General features: G+C 33.2%; 1 pseudogene; it reads right to left on the reverse strand.

Annotated features, from left to right (window-relative positions):
• Nucleotides 1–678: 678 nt before the first annotated feature.
• LOC119525797 lies at nucleotides 679–1,803 on the reverse strand (annotated as a pseudogene).
• Nucleotides 1,804–11,802: the final 9,999 nt, after the last annotated feature.

Here is an 11,802-nt window from a genome sequence, read left to right on the forward strand (position 1 = left end):
GGAACCATATAATATCTGTCCCTTATGTCTGCCTTTGTCACTCAACCTGATGATTTCAAGATTCATTCATGTTGTAGCATGTATAGAGCAGCTTTCCTTTCTATGGCTGAATAGTATTCCACTGTATGTCAATGGCACATTTTGTTTATCCATTCATTGGTTCATGGATATTTGGGTTGCTTCCACATTTTGGCTATTGTGAATAATGCCGCTATAAACATTGGTATACAAATATCCATTCAAGTCCCTGCTTTCAATTATTTTTGGGTATATACCTAGAAGTGGGATTGTTGTATCATATGATAATTCTATATTTAACTTTCTGAGGAATCACCAAACATTTTCATAGTGGCTGCACCACTTTAATTCCCACCAGCAATGAACACATGCTCCTAGTTCTCCACATCCTCTCCAAAACTTACTATTTTCTTTCTTTTTGTTTTTAAATAATGTCCATTCTGTTAGGTATGAAATGGTATCTCAGTGTGGTTTTGATTTACATTTCTTTAATGGCCAATGATGTTAAACATCTTTTCATGTGTTTCTAGGCCATTTGCATATCTTCTTTGGATAGATGTTTATTCAGGTCTGTTCATTTTTTTTTTTTAAGAAATCATGTATTTATTCACATAATTTTAAACAAAAGTCAAAATTATTAAATCTTCTGTGACTAATGATTTAAGTGCAAGTTATGCTTGCTTTCACATTCACTTCCTTTACTTCATTCAGAATAAAGGCAGATCTGTTGTTCTTGAACAAGTCAATGCAGCTTTGCAAAAGGGAGACATTGTTCCTAGCTTGTTTTATTTCCAGTTCAGTCATTTCAATTAGATTCTTTCTAAATGCTGTCACTCTCTTCCATTTGAAATTTATCAGTTCTTCTTCCGCAGATTCAGAGAGCTGTGTAAATTTTTGGCAGCACTCCTGCTGGTATGCCTCAGTCAACTTGGTATGTCTGCCTTTTGCTGAGCCTTATCCAGAGCTTTGTTGGCGTTTTCACAGTCAATGAGAGCCTTGGTACATCTGTATAGGAGCCCTTTGCAGCCTCGAGGGTAACCATGTAGCATCAAAGGAGCTCTGTCAGCTTTAAATCTTCATCTGTTGAGACTAGACGCTCTACTTTCCTAAGTTTTTCAAACAGCATAGCAACCTTCTATAGGTACTTTTTGATGACCACGGGCTCTGCAAGCAGTCAGCAATGTAGATACAGTCATCTGCAACACTTTTATGAGCTGGTCATTTTGTCAGCTTTTGCACATGAATCCTTGATCTTATTATAATAGTTAAGAAGGAAATTCTTCTCTTGCTCAAAGAAGTCATCTACCTCCTCAACTCCAGAATAAAGGATTTCATCAGCACCTTTCACCATACTTTCAGAAAAGTCACCAAACATCTCTTTGCTATTTTTCCACCTGACACTTAGATCCTGATCATATTCCAAGAAAACATGAATGTTGCAATCTTTACTGAGAACAAAGTGAGAAGAAAGCCACTGAATAAAGTCTCATGGGAAGATATAGTCTTCTTATAGACAAGATATTCAGCATAGTCTTTCATTTCAATAAGAGTATCATGTAGCCACACAAAGTCTTTGTGTTGCCTCATAACTGAAAACTCTGGGCTCTGAAACGTGGACAGTGTGGTCTTGGTATGCACTGTAAATTTGACCTTATCTTTCTCACTGAGTGCATCAGGTGTGTCAATCTGAAGGGAGGGATTAAGCTTGCTGAGGTCCTCTTCCTGCTGCTGCAGCAACTTGGGAACCGTGGCCATGGTGACATGGACCTCAATTAGAGGCCTCCTGGCTGTGCAAAGAAAGAAGATACTGGGCCTCCAGCCAGGGAGCCTCTCAAAGGCAGCCAAGGCTCGCCTCAGGGGTCTCCCTGCCCCATGGTGGCAGGAGGCCTTGAGACTCTACCACCATGCCAGCAGCCCCTGGAGCAGGCAAGAGGCACCATGTGATCCCCCAGAGCAGCCTCCCCATCCCTGTGGCTGTCCATTTTTGCCCATTTCTTAATTGGGTTGTCTGTCTTTTTGTTGTTGAGTTCTAGGATTTCTTTATATATTCTGGATATTAAAATGTGGTTGCCACTATTTTCTCCCATTCTGTTGTTGTATTTTCACCTTCTTGATATTGTCCTTTGATGCAGAAAATTTTTATTTTGATGCATTCCAATTTATCTAATTTTTCTTTTGTGGCTCATGCTTTTGGTGTAAAAGTCTAAGAATTTATTGCCTAATACAATGTCCTAAAGATATTTCCTTATGTTTTCATTTAAGAGTTTATAGTTTTAATCCCTATACTTAGGTCTTTAATCCACTTTGAATTAATTTTTGTATATGATGTAAGTAGGGGTCTACTTTCATTCTTTTGCATATGGATAGCCAGTTTTCTCAGCACCATTTGTTGAAGAGGTTATTCTTTGCCCATTGAGTGGATTTGGCACCCTTGTCAAAAATCAATTGGCCATAGATATGTGGGTTTATTTCTGAACTCTCGATTCTATTCCAATGGTCTATATATTTGTCATTGTGCCTGTGTCACATTGTTTTGATTACTATAGTTTTGTAATAAGTTTTGAGATAGTGAAGTGTGAGTCCCTCAACTTTGTTCTTTTTCAAGACAGTTTCAGCTATTTGTGGTCCATTGCCATTCCACATGAATTTGATAATTAGCTTGCCCATTTCTGCAAAGAAGACTGTTGGAATTTTGATTGGGGTTGTGTTAAATCTAAAAATCCTTTTGGTTAGTATTAACATCTTGATGATATTACATCTTCCAATCAATGAGCATGGGATATCTTTCCATTTATTCAGGACTTCTTTAATTTCTTTCAGTAATGATTTTTAGTTTTCCTTTTACAAATCTTTTATATACTTAAATTTATTCTTAGATATTTTATTCTTTTAGTTGCTGTTATAAATGGAACTGATTTCCTTTTGGATTTTTCATTGCTGATGTATAAAAACACCTCTGATTTTTCTATATTGATCTTGTACCCTACCTCTTGGGTGAATTAATTTATTAGCACCAGTAGCTTTCTTGTAGATTCTTTGGGATGGTCTGTATATTTAGGATCATGTCATCTTAAAATTGGGACAGTTTTACTGTTCTTTTCCAATTTGTACACCTTTTATTTCTCTTCCCTGCCTGATTGCTCTGGCTAGTACTTCCAGTATGATGCTGATCAGCAATCATGAAAATGAGCATTCTTGTCTTGTTCCTGATCTTAGGTGGGAAATGTTCAATTTTTCACCATTGAGTGTAAAGTTTTTTTTATTTTATTTTCAATTTTTGTTATTGTTGAATATAAAGTCTGATGTAGGTTTTTCATACATGCCCTTTATTATGCTGGGAAACTGTTCTTCTATTCTTAGTTTTCTGAGTGTTTTTATCAAGAAAGCATGCCAGATTTTGTCAAATGCTTCTTCTGCTTCAATTGAGATGATCATTTTTTTTTTTCTTCTTGTATTCTAATAAGGTTGTGTATTACATTGATTGATTTTCTTACCCTTGCATTCCTGGGATAAATCCCACTTAATCATGCTGTATAATCCTTTAGTGTGCTTTTGGATTCAGTTTCCTAATATTTTGTTGCAGATTTTTGTATCTATACTCATAAGGGTTATTGAAGCGTAATTTTATTTTGTTGTGGCTTTGGAATTAGGATGATGATGTCCTCATAGAATGAATTAGGAAGTATTTCCTCTTCTCCATTTTTTTTTGAAGAATCTGAGAAGGATTGGTGTTAACTCTTGGAATGTTTGGCAAAATTCATGAGTGAAGTCATATGGTCATGTGTGTTTCTTTGTTAGCAGGTTTTGATTGTTGATTTGATCTCTCTTCTTCCTTTTGATCTCTTTAGGCTTCTGTTTCTTCAAGTCAGTTTAGGTAATGCATGTATTTCTAGGAATTTCTCCATTTCATCTTGGTTATCTAACTTGTTGGCATATAATTGTTCATGATATCCTCTTATAGTCCTTTTCATTTCTGAAAGATTGGTGATAATGTCCCACACCATTTTGTTTCTGATTTTATTTGCATTCTTTCTTTCTTTTTCTTTGTAAGCCTAGCTAAAGGTTTGTCAATTTTATTGATCTTTTCAAGTATTAACTTTTGGTTGTTTTTATTCTCTCCATTGTTTTTCTATTCTTTAATTTATTTATCTCCAGTCTGATCTTTATTATTTCCTTGTTTCTGCTCACTTTGGGTTTAGTTTGCTCATTTTTTCTAGTTTCTCCAGGTGTGAGGTTAGGTTTCTGGTTTGAGATCTTTCTTCTTTTATATTTAGAAATTTAGAGCTATAAATTCCCTCTGAGCACTTCCTTTGCTCAATCCCAAAAGTTTTAGTACGTGTTGTGCTCATTTTCTTTTGTCTTAAGATAATTCATATTTTCATTGTGATTTCTTTTTTGGTTGTTTATGAGTGTATAATTTAATTTCTACGTATTTGTGAATTTTCCAGTTGTACCCCCATCATTGATTTCTGGCTTCATCCCATTGTGGTTGGAAAAGATACTTTGTATGATTTCAATATTTTAAAATATACTGAGACTTGTAATGTGACCTAACCTATAGTTTATCCTAGAGAATGATCCATGTGCATAAAAAAAGAATGTGTATTCTGCTTTTCTTTGTTGAAGTATTCTATATATGTCTATTAGGTCTAGTTGGTTTATAATATCATTCATTATTGAAAGAAATTTGTTGAAGCCTCCATATATTAATGTAAAATTGCCTATATCTTTCTCTTTTTAAAATTAGAGAACCATCTATTTCTTCCTTCAAATCTGTCAGTGTTTGCTGCATATATTTTGGAGATCTGTTGTTAGGTGCATATATGTTTATAGTTGTTATGATGAATTGACCCTTTTATCAATATGCAGTGTCTTTCTTAGTCCCTTTCAATAGTTTTGCTTTAAAGTCTATTTTTTCTGCTATTCATAGCTTCTCCTATTCTTATGTTTACTATTTGCATGAAATGTTTTTTCCTATCCTTTCACTTTCAACCTACTTGCATCTTTAAATTTAAGATGAGTCTCTTGTAACCAGCATATAGGTGTGTCATGCTTTTGGTTGTTTTTTTTTTTTAATCCATCCTTCCAATCTCTGGAATTTTGACTGGAGTGTTTAATTCATTTACATTTAAGGTAACTACTTCTATTGCAGGACTGACTTTTGTCATTTTGCTATTCATTTATGTGTTTTCTTGTCCCTCAATTCTTCCATTACTGCCTTTTTTTGTGTGTTTAGCTGATCTTTTGTAGTCAACTCTTTAGAATCCTTTCTCATTTTCTTCTGGGCATATTTTTCCAGTATTTTCTTTGTGGTTGTCATGAGGTTTAACTTAACATCCTAAACCTATAACAATCTCATTTGAGATGATGCCATCTTAACTTCAAAGCATAAACAAACTATGTTCTGTCCCACCACCTTTATGTATTTCTTGTCAAAAGTTATATATTTATACATTAGGAATATAAAATTATTGATTTATCATTATTTTTGATGTATTTGCATTTTAGACCCTATAAGACATAAAAAGTAGAATTGCAAACCCCAAAATAAAATAGTACTGGCATTTATATTTACCTATGTCATTTCCTTTACCCAAGATCTTTATTTCTCCATGCTGCTTTGATCTATTGTCCAGTATACTTTCTTTCAACCTGCAGAAGTCCCTTTAGCATTGCTTGTAGGACCAGTCTAGTGGTGACAAACTACCTTAGCTTTTGTTTGCCTGGGATTGACTACTCTCTCATTTTTGAAAGACACTTTTGCCAGGGATAGAATTCTTGGTTGGCAATTTTTTGTTTTCAGCACTTTAAATATGTCCTCTCACCACCTTCTTACCTCCATGGCATCCAATGAGACTCCCAATTGTACACCACCCCAAACTCTACCCATGCAGCAGATTGGAGTATTCTTGAGATGGTGGTGGGGGTGGTGGTGGGGGAGTGGGATGACTCACTCAAAAAGGAAGCCTACTGATAATGACAATCAGTTGAGGAATGAAATGGCTGGCTTGCTGACTGTTATGCTATAGGAAAACCTGACAGTTGACAAGACCTTTCACCTCCAATTCAAACATAGATTTTCCAACAACTTTTTAGTACTTATCTTTTCAGCTAAACCAAGCTATCATGTTATTTTCTGCATGGAATGCCTTTACCTTCTTTATCTGTATGATAGACTCCTCTTTGTCCTTCAGTACTCAGCTCAAATGCCAACTCTTTCCTTGTTTCTTAGAGACTTGGCCTTGTCCCAGTGTCCTTGGTTCACCATATGCATAGCTGCGTTATGACACCGTTGCTTTCTTTTTTGGTTCCAGGTATGTGTCTCCCTCCCTATTATACCATCGGCCTCTGAAGAGTAAGCATCAATTTTCTTCAGGTCTTATTCCCAGGCTCTAGCCCAGTGCCTGGAGCAGAAAAGTAATGTACCATAAAATAATTTTAAGGTCAATTGGATGAGATGGAAGTCTCCACTAGCTGACTCTAAAATCTCCCTTTGAAACCTAAGACTCTGTGACTACAAAACAATTTTTCAAGAAATTATCAACAATGCATATAATGGATTGTGACCTGTTTGAGAAAGTGGAAATCCATCATGAACTACATTGGAATAAAATCCAGTATAGGAAGTATCGAAGAAAATTCTGTTATTTCCTCAAAATATTTGTGGATGGGCATTTACATGTATCTATGACTCTTAGTCTTTCATAAACCAGGCGGTGCCATGTGTCCATTGATTGGCCATTCCTTGTGGTTAGGGTTGGGAACTTTGGGAATATACTCTTCAGAACAACTTTTTATTGAGAAAGTTTTGTGGCTAATTTTGGACAATTCTTGGGATCCATGAGCCAAGTTTCTTCAGCCTACTTTATAATAGAGAGATGTGTCATAGAGTTGTTGGAATTGAGTCAATGTTATTTTTACTTATTGTAACCCATAAGACTACAAAATATCTCTTCCTAACTACATAACCCTATTGATTTGTCTGGAAAATTATGCTTATTTTGGAGAAAATTAAATACCATAAAATTATATAGATTTAGAAAAAAAGTGGGTACAAATAGAATAAATGTCAAATAACCATATTTCCTTTAACTGGGAGCTTCATGAGGGCAGAAATCATATCTGTTGTGCATCCCTAATGTCTAATGCAATGCATTGCACAAAGTAGATGGTCAGTTAATATGTGCTAAATAAATGAAACACACAATCACAGTAAGCATTTTATTATGTCCTTAGTTATAATACCTATACCAATCTTATGTATATTTTATATAAATATCAATTTAATATCTGTAGAAAATAATTTTGATTATTGTATGAATGGTAAAATGTTCTTTCTTTTTTTTTTTTTTTTATCATCATTTTATTGAGATATATTCACATACCACGCAGTCATACAAAACAAATTGTACTTTCGATTGTTTACAGTACCATTACATAGTTGTACATTCATCACCTAAATCAATCCCTGACACCTTCATTAGCACACACACAAAAATAACAAGAATAATAATTAGAGTGAAAAAGAGCAATTGAAGTAAAAAAGAACACTGGGTACCTTTATCTGTTTGTTTGCTTCCCCTACTTTTCTACACATCCATCCATAAACTAGACAAAGTAGAGTTTGGTCCTTATGGCATTCCCAATCCCACTGTCACCCCTCATAAGCTACATTTTTATACAACTGTCTTCGAGATTCATGGGTTCTGGGTTGTAGTTTAAAAGTTTCAGGTATCCACCACCAGCTACCCCAATTCTTTAGAACCTAAAAAAGGTTGTCTAAAGTGTGCGTAAGAGTGCCCACCAGAGTGATCTCTCGGCTCGTTTTGGAATCTCTCTGCCACTGAAGCTTATTTCATTTCCTTTCACATCCCCCTTTTGGTCAAGAAGATGTTCTCCATCCCACGATGCCGGGTCTACAAAATGTTCTTTCTACACTGTCAGCTTTCATATTAACATAGCACAGTAGAAATTATGTAACCTTGAAAAGCACAAATAGACTTATGCACAGTTCACATTATTGGCTTGAGAAAGCACTTCATTCTTCATATTGGCAGTATATGTTAATTTGAAAGCTGCTTTTATGTTAGAACAACATTTAAATGAATGTGTAATTAAAATATGAATGATATTAAGTCAGTAGAAAGGCAGTTTCTAAATGGCATTTATGCTTAAGCTTTGCTTTAGCCCAAATCTCTTCTTTGAAAACACACAAATTCAACTTATTTAAAAATTTTTCTAACCTCACAGAAAAAGTGGCAGTAGATTGGGATTGTTAATGTCATTGGAAAATATCTAGATGAAAATACGCCTGAGATGGTACATTTCGACCAAGAAAAATCTAAAAGAAGGTTGACTCCTTGGGTTCATTATTTCTATAAACATGTCCAGATACTGGTCATCTCTGTTTTCTTTACATTAAAAAAAATACTTAACTTTTGAACAAGTTATATGTTTATAGAATTAAAAAATCATAAAGAATTAAAAGTTCTGCAAAAATAGTCTGCTTCTTCCCCTACATTACCCCAATACATTTACTATGTATCCTTCTAGGTAGTTTTTCTAAAGCAAGTAAGAATAATTTCTTTTGGTTCCTATGTTTATACAAAAGGTAACACACTCTACCTGATGATCTGCACATTACTTTTTTATTTGTTTGCTTGTTATTATAATAATATATCTTGGGAATCTTTTCCTCCAGTATACAGAGAGTGTCATCGTTCTTTTACAGCTGCCTAGGATTTCATTGCATAGATATAAGTAATTTATTTATCCAATCTCCTATTGACAGACACTTGTTTATGTTCTTGATTTCACCAACAGTACTGCAAGGAATACCTTTTCATGCATGAGATTTTATAGATTTTCAAGTATTTCTGATGTATAACTTCCTATAAGTGGTAAGTTGAGTCAAAAGTATTTATATATTTATACTTTTGTAAATAAATATCAAATATACATCAATAGTGGTGGTATTAATTTATTATCCCACCACCAATATATGAAAGCTCTTATTTACCCATAGCCTTGCCAATGTATAATTTTACTAAACTACAAGAATTTTGTCAAACTATTAGGTGAAAAATGATCTCTCAGTGAGTTTTAATTTTCATTTATTTTATCATTGAGTTTAAGAGCTGGTTATATTTTCTTTCCTATGAACTATCTGTTCATATCCCTTCATATCCCTTGTTCATTTATTTTTCTATTGCATTACCAATCAGTTTCTTAATGGTTTTAAAATATTAGAGAAATTAACTTTTGACAGTAATCTGGGTGGCAAATGTGTGTGTTTTTTAATTTCTTGTATGCATTTTGATTTTGATTATTATATCATTTACTATGAAAATTTTTTTTAATGACATCAAATTTATCCATCTTTTCTTTTTGAGCCTCTGTATTATGACCAATATTTAGAAATGTCATGCCTACTTGAAATTATGAAATTCCATTATTTTTGTTTTTTTTTTATTTTTATACTTTAAGTTTTACATTTAAATTTTTGACATATACAGAGTATTTTTCCCTATTGGACAATGTGAGGAATAAATCTGATTTTTTGTCCCAAGAAAGCTACCAAGTTGTTTTAGCAACATTTTTTGGAAAGGTTTGCTTTTAGCCAGTCATTGGGGAGACTTTCTTTATCAGATAACAAATTTCTCTTTTGGTGGTTCTGTTTTTGGACATTCTGTTCTGTTCAACTTGTTTTCCTATTTATTCAGGTACTATTACTATACTATTTTATTTATTGAGGCTATATAACATCATTTAATTTATGGTAAAACTATTTCCCCCTCATTATTTTTCTTTTTCAGAACTTTTTTCTATTATTCTTTGCTTATTTTTCTGCATGGGCTTTAGAATCACTGTGAATAGTTTAAAAATGATATTTAATTGGGATTGCTGTAAGTTTATAAATTAATTTGTGAAGAATTGATATTTATGTTGACCCTTATACAAGAACAAGGTGTGCTATTCCAGTTGTCTGTTTTTTGTGTGCATCCTTCAAAAGTGTTTTAAAGTTTCCTTTTTATAGGCCTTATTCATTTCTTAGGTTTATTCCTGAGTAATTTATATTATTTTTGTTTCTATTTAAATGACATCTTTTCTTCCAAAATATCTTTTAAGTCATAGTTTTTCATGTATATAAAAGCTACTGAGTTTTGTATTTTATTTATGTAACTTGCTTCCTCACTGAATTCTACTATTGCTTGTAGTAGTTTTTCAATTGACTCTCTTGGGATTTTTAAGGATTAAATCATATCATCAGTTACCAGTGATAGTGTTACTTCTCCTTTCCAGTATTTATACCTCTAACTTCTTTCCTTCATCTTAATTCCATTGGGTAGTACTTCCAAGACAATGTTAAATAATAGTGGTGATTGAGGACAGATCCGACTTGAGTGAGAACACTTGTAAGGGCTTCCCCTTTAAGAGTGATAGCTTTTGAGTGAAGATATATTCATTTTGTCTGTCATTTTTATTCATATCTATTAATATTATTCCTATTTATCTATTCATATTCCATTATCTGTTTTCACTGGGAATGAATGTGAATTTTTTTAAAAATGTGTTTTCAGTGGTTATGGAGATATTTATGTTTTGCTCTTAGATCTACGAATATGGAGAATTATATTGATAAATTCCTTAATATCAAAATAATCTTGCTTTTTCATAGTAAGCTTTTGGGGAAAATGTTTTTTTATTTACTGAGCTGGTGGATTCCATTTTGTAGTATTTTACTGAGAATTTTTGCATTTCATTAGTGAGATAAATTCATCTTTCCTTCCTTCCTCAGTCTTTTTCCAGTTGTGATTTCAATCTTTCTTTTTCAAAAATAGCTAGGAAATTTTCCTTCTTTTTCTATGCAACAACATGTATTTATCTATTTTTCTAAATTTTGTTGAAATCTGTGTCTTGTGATTTTTGGAGGGAGGACTCACTTTTTTACTTTAATGTCTTCTATGAAAATCTGTTTAGATTTTCTATATCTTCTGGAACCAGTTTCAGTACATTTTATTTTCTTGGAAAATTACATATTCATCCAAATTTTTGAAATTTATTTCCATTGGTTTGACCAAGTAACTTTCTATGAATTTTCAATTTCCTCTCTTTAAGTGGTTGTTTACATGAAGTATATTTTATCTTGTCTTTTTTGGTTGTTGTTGTCTACATTAGGTTAGCAGTAGTTTATCTATTTATTGTTGTTATTTTCATGTTTCCAGAGAAGCAGCTTTGTAATTTACTTATTAGCTATACCCTTCTGCGTTTATATTTTGAAAATATTTCCTCTTTTCTCTTTAGTTTTATATGGTTATTTTTTCTAAATCTTTGAGTTGCATGCTAAATGTGTTTTCATTCTTTCATATTATTGGTATGTATATTCACAATAATTTATTTATTTATTTTTAAATTTTATTTTGAAATAAATTCAAACTTACAGGAACAGTTGCAAAAAAAATACAGACCCCATACCCAGAAATCCGGCATACTCCAACCCTTCTCCCCTGCTACCCCGATCCACCAACTTTAACATCCTGTCACACCATCATTTCCTTCTTTCCCTCCCTCTCTCCCTCCCTCCCTATCATCCATCATCTATTGCTCTGTCCTCTGAACACATGAGAGCTAGCTACACACATCTTTGAACAAACAATATAATTCACATATACCTTTCCCATGAACAAGAACATTCTTTTATGCAATCCCATTAAGTGCAGCTGAGAAGTTCAAGAAATTCAACATTGATACAAAGCTTACATGCTATAATTCCTTTTTTTTTTT

The sequence above is a fragment of the Choloepus didactylus genome, chromosome 1 (genome assembly GCF_015220235.1).
Source record: "Choloepus didactylus isolate mChoDid1 chromosome 1, mChoDid1.pri, whole genome shotgun sequence".
NCBI lineage: Eukaryota > Metazoa > Chordata > Mammalia > Pilosa > Megalonychidae > Choloepus > Choloepus didactylus.